This window comes from Galleria mellonella, unplaced genomic scaffold (assembly GCF_026898425.1).
Source record: "Galleria mellonella isolate WM207_F2 unplaced genomic scaffold, CSIRO_AGI_GalMel_v1 utg33, whole genome shotgun sequence".
Lineage (NCBI taxonomy): Eukaryota > Metazoa > Arthropoda > Insecta > Lepidoptera > Pyralidae > Galleria > Galleria mellonella.
In genome coordinates this window covers 12,619,197-12,636,712 of record NW_026442079.1, presented here as the reverse complement: position 1 = coordinate 12,636,712, position 17,516 = coordinate 12,619,197, and the positions used below count along the sequence as shown (strand labels likewise).

Sequence of the window (17,516 nt, the reverse complement as noted above, 5' to 3'; positions counted from 1 at the left end):
ATACTTTATGTATTGACTCACGCGAGCGGAGTCGTGGGATATAGCTAGTGTAAAATGTATGAATTTCGCCCGTAATTGCTTGCAAGTAAAGGAATAATTTATAAGTAGATAAGCGAATTTAATGATTAACCTATTTATATTATTTTCAGTAATTAATTTATTTTATTAACCGACTTCAAAAGAAAGGAATCTTTTTAATTCGTTTGTAAGTATTATTTAGTTATACGCACGCGACGTCGTCGTCGTTAATGTCTGTAAATCTCTGATCGCGATGATTTTTTTTCGATGTCCTGAAAGAAAGAAAAATATTGCAAAGAATTTAACATTATTATAATTATTATAAATAAAAACTTTTTATTATCATATATATATTTTTTTAATATATCTTATATATAAAATTCTCGTGTCGCGGTGTTTGTTACCAAACTCCTCCGAAACGGCTTTACCGATATTTATGAAATTTTGTGTGCATATTGGGTAGGTCTGAGAATCGGCCAACATCTATTTTTCATACCCCTCAATGATAATGACCCACCCCTAAATATTTTTTTTAATTTTTTTGTCAATTGTTTTTATTTTTATTTTATTATAATTTAGCATTGAAAAATACATACAACTTTAAATTTTCATCGTATTACGATCAACCCCTGTATTTTAATCGCGATTTTTATATTTCGCAATAAGTGGTAAAACAACGTTTACGGGGTCAGCTAGTTGTACAATAAATTTTAATTTTGTAATATATAGCATCAGTGTCATCGTCATCAATATCGACCCGTTAACTCTTTGTTCAAAAAGAACCTTTTTACATACAATATTTATATATAATCTATAATTATATATATAAAAATTAATGCCACTTTTCGTTGTTATTTTACAACTCAAGAACGGGCTCACCTATCCAAACCAAATGTTTAGGCTTTGTTCGGACTATTTAGTAGATGGTTTATGTGAAGTTTGCACAAAATCGGTCGAGCGGTTCTTCATTTATCACATTATCAACTTTCTTTTTTATAAAAAAAAAAGTTGTTTATAAAAAAGAAAGTTGATAAAGAAACGAATTTAGAACAAAATATATATCAAGTGAACAGACGGCATTTTTACTTAGAATTAAATATAATTGATAAATGATAATATTTACATCAAGAACCAGCATATTTTACAAACAGACTCCACAATGGTTTCCAGGGGGAACCGCGTGGAGGTCGACCTGTAGGAACTGTAGGTGTAGGTGTATTGCTAGCAGTGGGTCAGTTAGACCCCATTACTAACAATCCCTGTCCCCCCTGGCTGTAAGAGTAGAATACGGCAATAAAATTAAAGGGTACAGAGGCATAACTCCTCAGTTCTCAAGAATGGCAACACATGAAGAGTATCATGGGCGACACAGTATACTCTGTTATGTCCATGGTACTGTTCATGTCTATAGGCGACGATAATCATTTTTAATCAGGTGGACCGTCAGCTTGTTTGCCATTCTAAGTTGCATAAAAAAGCCCAATGCGACTTTAGCTCGTTCATCTTTCTTGTATGTACTTGATTAATTATATAACTATAATATAATATATTTTTTTAATGTGAATATCAAATTTATCTATGTATTAAATTATTTAGTACATTATATTATATATATTTAATTTTACCCATGTATCTATCTATACATATTTATTAAATAATTCCTTGAAATAAACACAATATTAAATCGATACGTAAATTACTAGTTCTTAAAAGAAAACCTCCCTTATTTCCAAATCGGCGCGGAGCTCTATAAAACAGGTGACAAGGGGGGGCGCGCGGGGTCGACGCGTCCCGCGCCGTTTACGCGGGGTCGCCGTGGCGCGCCGCGGCGCCACCGTCGCCCGGCGACGTCGCAACCCGTTATTCGAGACTTGCGCCGACGCCGGAACTACACTAGTCCAGCGTCACAATATTTACAAACGGTGAACAGTGCTAAAGTGACATTATTAGGAGCATATCCACATAGGTAAGACCTTTTCTGTCATCTACATTCATATATTCAACACTTCGCGCCATCGTGACTTTGACAGTGTCAAAATTGACAGCTCACTTGTTTTGTTTATGTTTCGAACGTTTTAAACGCTCGACCGTTTGCGCATGCGCGTGCGAATTAATCACCTGAAACTTTGTTATGTCTACCTTCTTATCTTATAAATGCGAGTGCTTTGTTTAATTACATATTTGCAACTCAACATACAATGAATGATGAATGATAAATCATACAATTTAACTCGAAGGATTCCAGTATTCCTTTTAGTAAGGCTCCGGCACATATGTGTTAAAAAAAGTTGTTGTGCGCAAGCTAAAAGTTGTCCAATTGGATGCGCGTACGGTCGATAATCGTACAGCTGTTACGGTAGCCTTGGGGGAAAGGGACGCCGTCGTCGCCGCCGCGCCGCCTTCCCAGGTAGCCTCGCATCGTCGCGCTAAAGATTAAACAGTTGCAGATTGTTCATTATTTCAAACAATATACCTACTATTTATGTGTAATATTTTTTTAAATATTTTTTTATATTTGAATAAATATTATTATTTTCTTGATGACACATGACATTGACTACAAAAAGAAATGAGATTCTCAATTAGACTGTTTTTTTTTTAATTTTTTTTAAATGTGATTTCTTTAAATTTTTGTATGTATGCCGACGTTTTTATCAATTTTCAATCGATTTTTTGATATGATTCTTTTTTTAATCAGTATCTATCTTCCGTTTTAGTTCCTTAGCAATTTTATCAATATTTTAAATAATATTTTTGAAGACTATTTTCTTGTGAAATATATATTGTGAAATATATGTATATGTATATATATATATATATATATATATATATATATATGTATATATATATATATATATATATACATATATACCTACATAGTCTGTGGTAGATTATATATTTTACTGAATTACGCACATATTTCATGGATTCTATATAATTGAACTGTTTCTTGCGACTTTCCTTGCGTGTACCAGTGTCACAGATAATACTATGCTATGCTTATTAGATCGAAGCACAATATTTCCCTGGTCGAAATATATTTTTTTTTATTTTAATAATATTAACGAGATTTGGTTTAAAATCCTTTTTTTTTCTATTTTACGTAATTAGGAGATTTTTTTTAATAAGAATATATTTTATAAATGATTTTGTTTTCTAAAACTTACCGAAACATTAATAGTAAATCGCGACTAGTATCGCCATCTATTATTTTTTTTTCTTTAGGCCAATTTTTTCTTCGTCATTGAATACCCCTGCCAGTGTAAGTGTAAAGTATTTCATGTGTTAATTTACGATATAATACAGGCAAATTTTATTTAATCTATCCAGCCTTTTAATTGTGATTGAGTTTTTTTATGCAATTTAGAATGGCAAACAATACGAACAGTACTATGGATATAACAGAGTATACTGTGTCGCCCATGATATCCTTCATAATGATGTAACATACAAGAATCGTTACATTTATTTAACGTTACTTGATTAAATCATGTGGGTTGGATTAAAGCCAAGATCAGCGAAGTGTGATTAGAGCGAGTGTTAGGTACACATCAACCGCAGGGGGAACGAATGCATCTGACTACAGTCGAGGCATCTAATATTTGCAGTTGTGAAGTATTTATTGTTATAGAAATAGTAAAAGAAAAAAATATTTAATCTGCTAATTTTATTTTTAGAATTTTTTTTATTACTTGTTGAATTTCCGCTTGTATATACCTCACTTGATGGCAGGTGATAATTTGTACACTAATGACTTTCTTAAAAGAAGTTGCTTACAAAAATATTTTGAGCAAAACTAAAAGGGGATACCTGTTTATTAAGGTGCTTCAAAAAGCGAATAAAAAGTATTTGAGAGTTTAGAAAACGAATAATGTTATTTAAACACACACATATTTGCACACACACACACACACACACACATGCACATACACACGCACACAGTTATTATAAAAAGATTATAAAAAAATATATTCTCTTCACTCACTGGACACTCCATAATATTTATTTTTAGAATCAAAATTAGACTATTTTAATTATGTCATAATTAATTTGTATAAATAAATCTTAAAATATATATATATATATATATATATATATATATATATATATATATATATATATATATATATATATATATATATATATATACATACATATAATAAATCTTAATAGTTACCTAACAATTAACAATAATTATAATTAATTAATATTAATTATACGCCATCATATAAGTCGTTAACTGTCCACTGTTAAACCTCCCCCTGGAGACGTTTTGCCAGTAGTTGCCACTCAGGCAGGTTGGCAGGTTGGCAACTGCAGTTAGACTTTACTGGTGTTTTAAGAGGGACGCTACTGCCCATCCTTCTACTATTTAGTTCCTTTAGTCGCCTTTTACGACACCCACGAGAAATGAGAAGGGATGCCCAATTCTATGCCGGGAACACACGGCGACACAATTCCACAAAAAAAAAGAATTTTGATAAATTTTCTATATGAGACTAATCTAAAAGTATATCATTTCAGATAAAAAGAAATAATTTTCTAAATCGGTTTATAAATAACTAAGCTATAGAGATAGGTAATGAACATAAAAAAAAACAACCGAATCGAGTACTTCCTCCTTTTCTGAAGTCAGTTAAAAACATTTTTATAAATGATGCTGGGAAATGTTCTCCCCCATCTCCTTTCAAAGGTTCCTGTTTTACGCCACCTCAAACCAGTTCTGTTTAACTGCGTCTAGATCATCGCATATTGCTTTTTTTATGCAACTTTGAATGATAAACAAGATGACGGCCCACCTGATGGAAAATGGTAACCGTCGCCTATAGACATGAGCAATACTATGGACATAAAAGAGTACACTGATTCGCCATTGATACTCCCTATGCGTTGCCATTCCTGAGGACTCAGTTGTTATTCTTCTGTACCCTGTAAATTCACTGCCATATCGCATCCTCCAAACCGAAATACAGCCATGCAAACACAACTGCTTCACGGTAGAAACACTAATGGGACAGAGGCGCTCAAGCAAATGACTTTTGTACAAAGTCTCCCTCTGCTAAAATGTTTTTACATAAAGCAATAATTACGAGTATAATAAAAAAAAGACTTCAATTATGGCATAATAATTTATTTTGATTTAAAAACTAAACTACTGAACCTATTTTAATAAAATTTCTATACGACCAATCTTATATCATTTCAGATAAAAAAAATAATTTTTCAAATTGCTTTGTAAGTGAAACAGTTATGAGGTAACAAACATAAGAAAGAAATACAATCGAATTTTGTATCTCTCGGCGGAAAATAGGTAAATATCGAGTAAATAAATACCTAATTAATATGACCCTTCTGGTGGGTATAGCCAGCTTAATCTGCGACACATAGGCAGTAAACAAGTAGAACTGGGCGCATGCAATCATCTCACAAAATTCTGTTCATTCAAGGATACCTACTCCCTTTCAAAAAAAGTTGCCAACATTTGTTTTATGATTTAAGTAGTTATTTAGAACAAAATTTAAGGAAAATTCAAATTTGCACTTAGGGGGGGGGGATTGTTAGTTATGCAAACTGCGGGTCTCATTGCTAGCAATATATCCCGTCGGGTCGATCTCCACGTGATTCATCCTGGAAACCGTCGTGCGAAATTCTAGGTGTACTCATCACGGTGGGCTAATTGACCTGCCTTTTCAGGGGGGAAGGGATTGTTAATAATGCGGATAATCACTCACATTGCTAACAATATACCCTAACAGGTTGACCTCTACGCGGTTCCCCCTGGAAACCATCTTGATTAAAAAAAAAATAATAATAATAAACACACAGCTATAATTTTAAAGACATAAATACAAACAGATTGGAAAGTTGTCGCCTCAAAGATAGCGACAGAAATCATAAATAAAAAAAAAAAACCCTCTTGATTAATTCATTATAAATTCGTCACTATGGGCTAACTGAGCTGCCTTTTCATTCTCACCTATCATCCCTCGCCGGTGTGGGGGGAATGGGATTGTTTGCAATGGAGTTTGACACCCCCATTGCTAGCAATATGCCCTATTAAGTCGACCTCCACGTGGTCCCCCCTGGAAACCGTCGTGGACAATTCTTGTTGATATCGTCACGATGGGCTAACTGACCTGCTTCATCCTCACCTATCATTCCTCACTGGTGCTCCGCCAGTGTATACCGATAGCACGGGTGGAGAATGAAAACAGTTAACCTATCATGATGAATTCATCAGGAATTAACCATGATAGTTTCCAGAGAGAACCGCGAGGAGGTCGACCTGGTTGGGTATATTGCTAGCAATGGGATTCTCAGTCTCCATTACTAACAATCCCTTTCCCCCAAGTAAAGTCGGACAGGATCACCAATATAAAATATAGTACAACTAATAATTTATTGCCACTTCAATTAGGAATTTCATTTTTTTTGGGTCATTAACTGAGGATAAAAACTGTACAAAAACATAGATGCATAACTATGTTTATATGGCGCTCTCTGGTCTCGGCATAGAGTAGGCCACTTCTTCCTTTCCCGTGGGTGTCGTAAGAGGCGACTAAGGGGGACGAGGGAAAGGCAGTAGCGTCCCTCTTAAAACATCTCTAAAACCTAACTGCGGTTGCGAATCCGCCTGCCAAGCGTGACAACTATGGCAAAATCCCCCCAAAGGGGAGGCTTTTGTTCAGCAATGGACAGTTAAAGGCTGATATGATGATTAAAAACTCTGTTTAAACGTATTTTAATAATTTCTCAAAAACTGTACAAATTAGAAACCTATTTCTAGTTTCCTGTATTATTTACATATATACCTTTATAAACAACGATTACTTAAGATTTAGCACTTTGCAAAAGTCGGATAAAAGGGGCCGGGATGTTATATTTTTTATATTTTGCATTATAATTCGAAAATCATGTGGCATTAAAATTAGTTTTGAAAATATGCAAACGAAGTCCTTGTATCTAATATTCCACTTGATATAGTAGCCCCATTTTGAAATAAAAAAAACCAGGTTTAAAATGTGCAAAAACTGTCAAAGCCTTTTATTATACTCGTAGTAGGTCATTTTTACTTTCTGAGTACCTTCTTTGGATCTTCTGTCAAATTTAATAAACATATATTTTTTTTAAAATTATTTCTGTTGCAGTAATTTTCCAAATTTCAAAGCGATAGCAACAGTAGTTGCTGAGAAATAGTGCTGTGACAGATGGTCGGACAGGCAAAGTGGCAGCACAACGGTTCCTTTATACTATTTTATACGGTACGGAACCCTAAAAAGTGATTATAGTTGTCACAAAATTGAAGTCTCACTATTTTATTTTAAAAGTAATAAAATGCATTGTATCCAATAATAAAACACAATAAACGATTAGACATAATTCGTAGACACATTAGATTAATAATATTTAAATTTAGAACGCGGAATCGTGTAGGTTTTATCCATAAGATTTTATTTTTATGGTTTACAGAGAAAACAAATGATACTTTGTTTCTCTACAACACCCTATTTACCTGTAAAAATAACAATTAAAATAATATCAAAATTGATATTCTATCGCAAAAATACAGACGGATAATTAATGAAAATGTCCAGTAAAAAATTATAATACAACTGAATTAACGTCCCTTTTTTAATGCACAACCACTCTTTGGAATCAACTTCCAGCAGCAGTATTTCCGAACCGATACGACAACATAACCTTCAAGAAAAGAGCATATTTCTTTTTAAAAGGCCGGCAGCACACCTGCAATGCCGTAGGTGTTGTGGGTGACCATGGGCGGCGGTAGTCACTTATCATCAGGTGAGCAGCATGCTCGTTTGCCCCTTGTGTTGTAAAAAAAAAGTCAGTTAAAATTTTCACTACCATCGAGTAGGAGCTCGTTTCGCTTGTTTTTTTTTTTTTTGTCTTTGCCAATTCTCGGTATCGAGAATTCCTTTTGCATTTGATATGTTTTACTTATAATTTTTAGACTTTATTGGTTTTATTATATATTTTTTGTTATGACTGAAGTAGGCACATGTTACAAAACACATCTGTGTTTTTATCTGAAACAAAAAAAAAAAAGATTTTGCTCTCTGTTCACAATTGACGAAGTATTCAATTGACTTACATAAAAAAATATGTACAGTAGAACGTAGAACCTCATTTCTGTGACATCGGTTAAAAATCTCTAAGCAAGACGATGAAAATTCTGCTTAAGATCGTATTTGGTTTGTATTCAAACACTAAGAGCCCGTTATTAAATATTTATAAAGATGGCGCCATTTATATGTCAGGAACATGCAGGGCTCAGGAACAAAATTAGCAAGCTTTTGCAATTCAGGATGTTCTAGACTGAGAATTGTTGCATACGTGCAATAGATGGCGCTTTACAGAATATATACATTTTATAATGTTCAACATACCTAATTATAAGTAACATAATTAAAAAATAGTTTTAACTCTGTATTGTGTATTTTATTCACAGGATAACATTAAGAAATAGTAAGAAAAAACGTTATAAGAACAATATTTACAAAAAACAAGCTATTTAAAACACCAGCTTGGCTAATATAATAATTTTGTAGATAAATACGTTCCCATATTTATTGAATGAAGGAATGAATTTACTTGCATTATAGGAGTACAATATAGGGAATAGGGGGGAAAGGGATTGTTAGTAATGGGGTCTAATAGCCCCATTACTAGCAATATACCCTTTCAGGTTGACCTCCACGCGGTTCCCCCTGGAAACCGTCATGTTTAATTCTTGTCGAATTCATCATGGCGGGCCAACTAACCTGCATTCATTCTCACCTATCTTCTTCCACTGGTGCCTCGTCGGTGTATGCCCATAGCGCGGGCGGGATTACCAAGACATTTTCACCCATTTAAAAACAATATAGGGAATAAGCGTGACAATAATGTAACGATACAGTTGTATAAGTACAGTAAGGCGGTCTTATTGATGATAGCAATTTTTTCAAGACAACTTTAGGGTAATGGACTAATTATTGTACAAGTAGGTATGATTGTAAATAATAATAAATTATTGCTAAAGGATATAAAGGAAAGACAACAAGTTGATAGAACATTTTTTTAATATTACAATGGTGGCAAACAAGCATTTAGCTCGTCTTTTTTTATACAACGTAAAATGGCAAACAAGCTGACGATCCACCTGATTGAAAGTGGTAACCCTTGCCTATAGACATGAGCGGTGCCATGGACATAACAGAGTATACTGTTTCGCCCACGATACCCCCCATGCGTTGCTATTCCTGAGGACTCAGGTGTTATTCCTCTGTACCCTGTAAATTCACGCTATAGCCTTCATACCGAAACACAGCCATGCAAACACAACTGCTTTACGGTAGAAACAAGAATAGGACAGAGGTATCCAAGCAATCGACTTTTGTACAAAGTCTCCCTCTGGTCTAATGGTAAACGGTTAATGTAGCCTATGGACGCTTGCAACACTAGGGATGTCACTTTTGCGTTATTGACCCTTCAAAATTAAACCCTCGCGGTTCTTCCTGGAAACTATCATAGTTAATTCCTGATGATTCTATCATGATGGGCTAACTGATCTGTTTTCATTCTCATCTATCACCCTTCACTGGTGCTCCGCCAGCGATCCCGTTAGCGCAGACAGGGTTACCGTTCTATTTTCACCAATCTAAAAAAAAACCCGCGCCCGCGTTTTCGGTGTACACCGACGAGGCACCAGTGGAAGATGATAGGTAACAATGAATGCAGGTCAAATGGCCCACTATGATGTATTCGACAAGAATTAACCATGATGGTTTCCGGGGGGAACCACGTGGAGGTCGACCTGTGATATTACTAACAATCCCATTTCCCCCGCAGTGGGGCTGTTAGGCCCTATTACTAACATTCCCTTTCCCCCCATTTTCATTTATGTTTAAAGTATCGCCTGATCAGAGGTTTGGCATAATGAAACCAGGCACGACGTGACCAGTCTTATAAGACCCTAGCGTTAACTTGCAAGATTAAATGGGTATATTATTTATCTATAACTAGTGATGTACCTCCTCTTGTAACAATATCGGATATTTCGTATGAATTCGTAGGAATTTTGAATATTTAATTTAATTGTAACCTCCATGTGATATTAGACAAAATTAAGGAATAATATCCACGCCAATAAGAAACAGATGATAAATGAAAGAAATAAGAATGATATAAAAGAAAGAAGGATGGAAAGAAAATAAAATAACTATTGCGTAGTAATCTTATTACTGTTTTTTTTTTTTTTTTTTTATTGTTTGCGGTACAGTATTTAAGGCATCCCGTCCTCGCTATTAGATACGGGTGACGGAATGCCTATACAAGAGGGTACATGGTGGGCGCAGTTTAGATGCAATATCTGAGGAGCATTAGGAAGGTACTATAAGAAGCCTGGAATTTAACATCCGGGTAAGTATACCCCATGCGGGGAACCCATAAAAAAATCTCCATATAAGAAGGAAGGGATTGTTAGTAATGCAGACTACCAGTACCAGTGCTAGCAATATACCCTATCAGGTCGACCTCCACGTGGTTCCCCCTGGAAATCAACATGTTAAATTTCTGACATATTCTTTACAGTGGGCTAACTAATCTGTTTTTTCATCTAACCTGTCATCCCTCACTGGTGCTCTAAATTTTTAACTGTTACTAGTATTTAATTTAGAATTATTAAAATAAATGTAATTTGGATAGTTTTTTTTTTATGTTTATTTACTTTGGAAAAATAAATATTTAGTCTAATATCATATTAAAAAGAGGAAATATTTGATTTTTAATATATTTGTTTGTAAGGGAATAACTTAAAAACTACTAAACCGATTTTGAAAATTCTTCCACCTGTACAAAGCTACATCATCAGCCAGTAACATAGGTATTTTATTTAGAAGAAAAAAAGACCATGCGAAGACGGGGCGGGCCGTTTGTTTTATTATAATATTCGCGGACTGATTACGCACGCGGCTCATCACTATCCAGTTTTAACCGGATAGCATATGTCCATCAAAAAAGTTATTTACTGTTGGCAACAATATATTAAATGTTTCTCTCGTTCGTGGTTAATACGATAAAGATTACACGTTCCGATGTGCTTTACACAATAAATATATTCGACCTGACAACGAAATTATATTTTATGTTTTATAAATACTAAAATGTAATGACGGGTTTGTGGAGCGGGATGGAGGGGTCGGATTGGTACAGCTTAGGTTCCACGCGAGAGTTGCACGGTTTAGGTGTACTGGTAACGTCCAAACAGTCGTGGGTTCAAATCAAACAGGACACCAGAACTATGTCAGAACAAGAGAGTTCCGGCAAGTCGTTGTCGTTGACGTATTTAAGATTATCCTACCAGGAGACACGTGGCCTCTTAAAAAAAGCGCCTATGTACTCTCAAACATGTCTTTGTGAAGCTTTGCTCGCATCCTGGCATGGGTATCAAACGATTTGAGATCCTGACCCTCGACTCTAAATACGTCTGTGCTTGTTATGTTAAAACAAAGCAATACCGCGTTCTAAATTCAAATATTTTGTCTTTAAGACATCGTCCATCGGGGGTAAAACACCACTATTCTGAGTTCGAAATTTAAATATTTTAAGTCTTGTCTATTGGTGGTAAAACATCACTATTCTAAACTCAAATAATTTAATTCTTCGTCTTCATATCTTTGTTCATCGGTGGCATAACACTGCAATTCTGGGGGGAAAGGGATTGTTAATAATGGAGACTAAAAATCTCATTGCTAGCAATATACCCAACCAGGTCGACCTCCTCGCGGGTCTCCCTGGAAACTATCACGGTTAATTTCTGATGAATTCATCATGATGGGCTAACTGGCCTGTTTTCATTCTTATCTATCACACTTCACTGGTGCTCCGCTAGCGCGTCCTGTTAGTGCAGGCGGGGTTATCAAACCATTTTCACCCATAAAAAAAACCCTGCAATTCTCAGTTTTAAATTCAAATATTTTAAAAGTTTTTATCTCGTCGTTTATTTGTTTTAAACTTATAATACTGTATTTTTTGTTAAGCAAAATGCTTTACTACATTAGTTTAAAAACGCGATACGACTATTCGAATAGTATTATTATAAAATATAAATATAGCAAGCGGTGGGTTGGCAGTAAGCGCATATAGTGGGCTCCACTCGGACCGTGTAATTCTATGTCATAAATTTTAACCACAAATAATACATATTGGAGCGCAAATCGCCCTGATTGATATCGAGCTGTCATAATTTGCCGGCAATTCACTTGCTATATGGCTTGGATTCGTGCTCGAATATTTACCGACTGCGCTAGCGATAGTTGTGTGTTTAGATGGATTTGCTAAATTGAAAGATTATTAATTAAAATGTGAAAACAGCGTGATATGCAAATTATTTAATATTTTCCTTACTAATACGTGCCGTGTGGTCCTGGCATAGAATAGGCTACCCTTTCATTTACTGTGAGAGTCGTAAAAGCGACTAAGCGAACTTAATGATCGAGTGATGGACAGCAACGTCCTTCTTAAAACATCACCAAAGCCTAACTGCGATTAAGAAGGGGGGGGGGGGAAGGGATTGTTAGTAATGGATACTGAGAATCCCATTTTGAACATGAATTATATCACCTTGATTTAATTCACCAATAAAAAAATCATGCAAAGAAGGATTAGCAAGAGTTAGATAAAAATCTTTAAAAGCAATTACCAAAATCGATTTTTCGTCTTGATCGATACTTACCATTTAAATCGATTGTATAGGTAACGTGAAAAGTTACAAGAATATATTGCTCTGCATATAATTAGAGAACTAATAATAAAAAAGTACTTTAATTATTATAAAACCATTTAATTTGATCTAAAAAATAAACCACTCAATCGATTATGATAAAAATTCATTGAAATAATCAATAATGCAAGCAATCTCACCAATCCATTTTCATCCATAAAAAAAATGTAAACTGGTAACCTTCAGTTATGGGGAGGAAAAGGGATTATTATTAATAATAAGAGCTTGTTAAAATACATAACCTTCGGTTATAATATCACCGGTAGGTGTCAGTAAAATCTTTACCATGACTCAGTTTCTGTTCTCCATAGACTGCGGTTCGACACTCGAGTTCCCATGTCAACTTGTCTCAGAAACCCCGTCAATATTTCATATAGTTTGGTAACAATACCGCAGTCTGACACTGTGATATCATGGGAAACTTGTTATAATTTTATATTGATTTACTAAATCACTATAAACGTGCTCCAGGCGCTGTCATTTCATTGCAACATAATGGAAATATTTCCCCTTCCTTTTCCGTGGGTGTCGCAAGAAGCGAGTAATGGAGGGCAAAGGATGGGCAGCAGCGTCCCTCTTAAAACAGTACCAAAATCCAGACTATAGTCGCCAATCCGCGTAATTGTAGTACTAACTGACAAAATTCCCCCAATGGTAAACTGCCATAAGAAAAGGCCATAAGAAAAGGCCATAAGAAACCTGTTCCTTATGGTAGTCTGTAAAGGAGATATGCTTTATAATATTTTAAAATTGTGTTCCCCAAAAATCCCTGTCTTCGTTTGTGACAAAACTAAGCAATTTTTATAAAATTTCTATGGAACCAATCCTTAAGCATATCCTTTTAGACAACTTACGGAGTTATTAGATAACAAACGTAAAAAAAAAATACATTCGAATTGAGAACTTCCTGCTTTTTGTAGTTGGTTGAAGATTTACGATACAATAGAATCTTTGTGAACAAAATCTTATAATTTCGAAGTTACGATCGTACGGTCGTGTGGCCGTCCGGTCCCAGCTAAGAATGGGCGGCGGTAGTCACTTACCATCAGGTGAGTCGCATGCTCGTTCAACCCCTGTGTTGTAAAAAAAACCCTTCCTTTACCGTGGTCGTCGTACGAGACGACTAAGAGAATTTTGATGGTTAAGGAATTGACAGCAGCGTTTCTCTTAAACCATCATCAAAGTCTAACTGCGGTTGCCAACTCGGTGGCCAAGCGTGGCAATTACTGGCAAAACCTCCCTTACATAGGACATTCCAGTCCGAAACTTCCTAATAAATGTCACAAACAAATTTGGGTTAAATTTAAAATAACTTATGAGCATTAAATTATCAATGTGTGGAACCCTCTCCACGCGAGTTTCACTCGAACTTGTCCGGTTTTTATTGATGTAATATATATATATATATATATATATATATATATATATATATATATATATATATATATATATATATATATATAAAAACATGTCAAAAATACGTGGATGGGATATTTATTAAGGATGGGATTTCATTTATTGTTTGACCGCATCAGAGTTATACTTATTATCACTCATGTGTTTTCGTTTAATTCTTAACCGATTACCCAAAAAGAGGTTTTTTTTATACAACTTAGAATGGCAAACAAGCTGACGGCCCACCTGATGGAAAGTGGTAACCGTCGCCTATAGACATGAGCGGTACCATGGACATAACAGAGTACATTGTTTCGCCCATGATACCCCCATGCGTAGCCATTCCTGAGGACTCAAGTGTTATTCCTCTGTACCCAGTAAATTCATGTCATATCCCACCCTTTAAACCGAAACACAGCCATGCAAACACAAATGTTTCACGGTAGAAACACGAATAGGACAGAGGTACCCAAGCAATCGACTTTTGTACAAAGTCTCCCTCTGGTTCCCTTAACTTTCTCTCTCTCTCTCTTTCTCTCTCTGAACTCCCTGGAACATATCCATTGTGTATTTTTTTCATTCTCCTGTCAAATTTACTACAATTACTTTTGTCATTGAAGCGTTGGTATTCAACGTTCTTAATTCAAATATCATCATGTCAGCCTTTAACTGTCCACTGCTGAACATAAGCTTTCCCCTTAGGGTATTTTGCCAGTAGTTGCCACGTTTGGCAAGCAGATTGGCAAACGCAGTTAGGCGTTAGAGATGTTTTAAGAGGGACGCTGCTGCCCATCCCTCGCTCTCCCCTAGTCGGTTCTTACGACATCCACGGGAAAGGAAGGGGTGGCCTATTCTATGTCGGGAGCACACGGCTATGATTATAATATATTATATATAAAATAAACAGAGTTTCGAATCTTCAGTCAAACTGTTTATAATTACTCTTCTCCATCCAAAGGTTTTTTTTTGATGGGTGAAAATGGTATGGTAACCCCGCCTGTGCTAACGGGATACGCTGGCGGAGCACCAGTGAAGGGTGATAGATGAGAATGATAACAGGCCAGTTAGCCCATCATGATGAATTCAACAGGAATTAACCATGATAGTTTCCAGAGGGAACCGCGAGGAGGTCGACCTGGTTGGGTATATTGCTAGCAATGGGATTCTCAGTCTCCATTACTAACAATCCCTTTCCCCCCGATTTTATTACATTAGTAAATTTAGTAAGACGGCACTCGTATTCAAACGGTCGGCGACGAGACTAGTCGCGCGACCGGTCGCCGGCCGGCTCGTCTCTAAACAATAATTGCGAGGGAGAAATAATAACAGTAGCGCGGCTCGAGCCGTATCCGCTTGCAATAAAAATGTAAAACGCCGCCGATAAGCGACAACGCGAAGGCTCGAATGTGAAGCGATAAGGTTGCGCGCACTATCGGTAAAATCACGTATCGATAGTCGAACCTGATATCGAGGACTTCAAGGTTAGAGCTGCAGTCACGTATTGTTGTTTATATGACTATAGAGTGATGTCGATGTCGTTAGCAGTACGTTAAATTTTTTTTAATGAATGATAATGGAGTGGTAACACCGCCTGCGCTAACGGTATACATTGGTAAAGCACTAGTCAAGGTTGATAGGTGAGAATGAAAAGCCAGGTTAACCCATCATGGTGAATACACTTGGAATTCAGTTTCCAGGGGGAGATTGTGTGGAGTTTGATATGACAAGGTATATTGCTAGGAATGGAACTGTTAGTTCCCATTACTAGCAATTTTTCCGCCCCCACCCCCACCGCACCTACTAACTAAATATTTGTAGATATGAATTTCAAGAAACAAAAATTTAAAAATAAATCAAGTTTTCAATTTCCCGTACACTGTGAACAACGCTAGTGGTTGAATAAAACACTGTATTTGCTTTGAATAGGTTATACAGAGTTTTTATTTAATAAGTAGACAGTACCATATTCAGCTAATATTGAGCACGAAAATTATATAAAAATTTAAATAAATTTATTTTTAGACAATAAATAGGTATTTGTAACTATACCAGTTATAACAAATTGCATATAATATACGTAATGTATAAAAATGGTTCGGAATGATATCTACAGCCATCTTTTATCATCGCATCGCTTGCCATCGACCGAGAAATCATTCTCACACGCTAGAACCTAAACGGTAAACTGCGATTTTAGAAGAGTTTTCAAATGCGAAAGCTCAGGCTATAGAATAAGATCTCTGTCGAAATTTTCCTTAGGGACTACAGTATCAGATTCTTCAAAAAGGATGTATTGAGGTTTCGTTATCATTAGACAGGCTATAAGCTTGTTTGCCATATAAAAAATAAAATAAAATTATTTCAATAATATTTGGATATTTGGTATATTATATTATATTATAGGTAAAAGCTTAGGTAAAATTTGTATCTTCTTTATTGTAACTATTAATTCTTCATTGACTTTGGTACAATCGAATTTATTATTACATCATTTATTATGTGAAGTGGATGGACGGATATGAATGTAACGTTTTAAGCTTTTTTTGTAAATTCGTTAATAAACAAAATTAAATATTTCATAAATATCGATATTTCGAGTTATATCGACTCTAGGCAGCCCTACCGGTCGGGCTGTTTGACTTTTTATGTCCGGATCAAAACCGCTAGCTATTTTGTCACACAAAATATAAACGTGGCTTACTTCCTTCCTTCATTGGCGGAGTTTATCTCAATGATTAATTACTCCCTTGTACTGCATACCTTTCAGCGGTCGAATAACATAAACTGTTTTATATGGGCCGGCCTTTTGACTTGTTTTCAACCGAATTGAAATAAAAGGTACTATATTTTTACTTGAGTGGGATTTCTTTTACAACACAACGGACAAACAAGCATGCAGCTCACCTGATGGTAAGTGACTACCACCACCCATGATCACTCACAAGACCAGAGCTATATAGCAGGTGTGCTTTCGGCCTTTTAAATATGGTCTTATCTTGAAGGTTACGATGTCATATCAGTTCGGAATTACTGCTGCTGGAAGTTGATTCCAAAGAGTGGTAGTGTGTGAAAGAAAGTGCCTTGAAAAACGCACAGTGGGGGACCGCCACTCATCCAGATGGTTGAGAGAGAATTTTAGTTTGTGACGGGCTGGGATGACGGTGCAACAACGTTATTAATAGTTATAAACAAATATCATACCAGAGGGAGACTAATATAAATATTTTACCAGAGGGAGACTTTGTACAAAAGTCGATTGCTTGGGTACCTCTGTCCCATTCGTGTTTCAACCGTAAAGCAGTTGTGTTTGCATGGCTGT

At 35.6% G+C, this 17,516-nt stretch overlaps 1 protein-coding gene across 2 annotated transcripts in view; it reads left to right on the top strand.

Moving 5' to 3' along the window:
• The first annotated feature begins 1,892 nt into the window (after nt 1-1,892).
• Nucleotides 1,893-17,516, top strand: part of LOC113520521 (protein bric-a-brac 1-like) — a 454,874-nt gene continuing 439,250 nt past the window's right edge. For both annotated transcript variants that reach the window (XM_052896735.1, XM_052896733.1), the window contains exon 1: nt 1,893-1,984. The gene's annotated coding sequence lies outside the window, so the exon portion shown is untranslated. The remainder of the gene's footprint in view (nt 1,985-17,516) is intronic.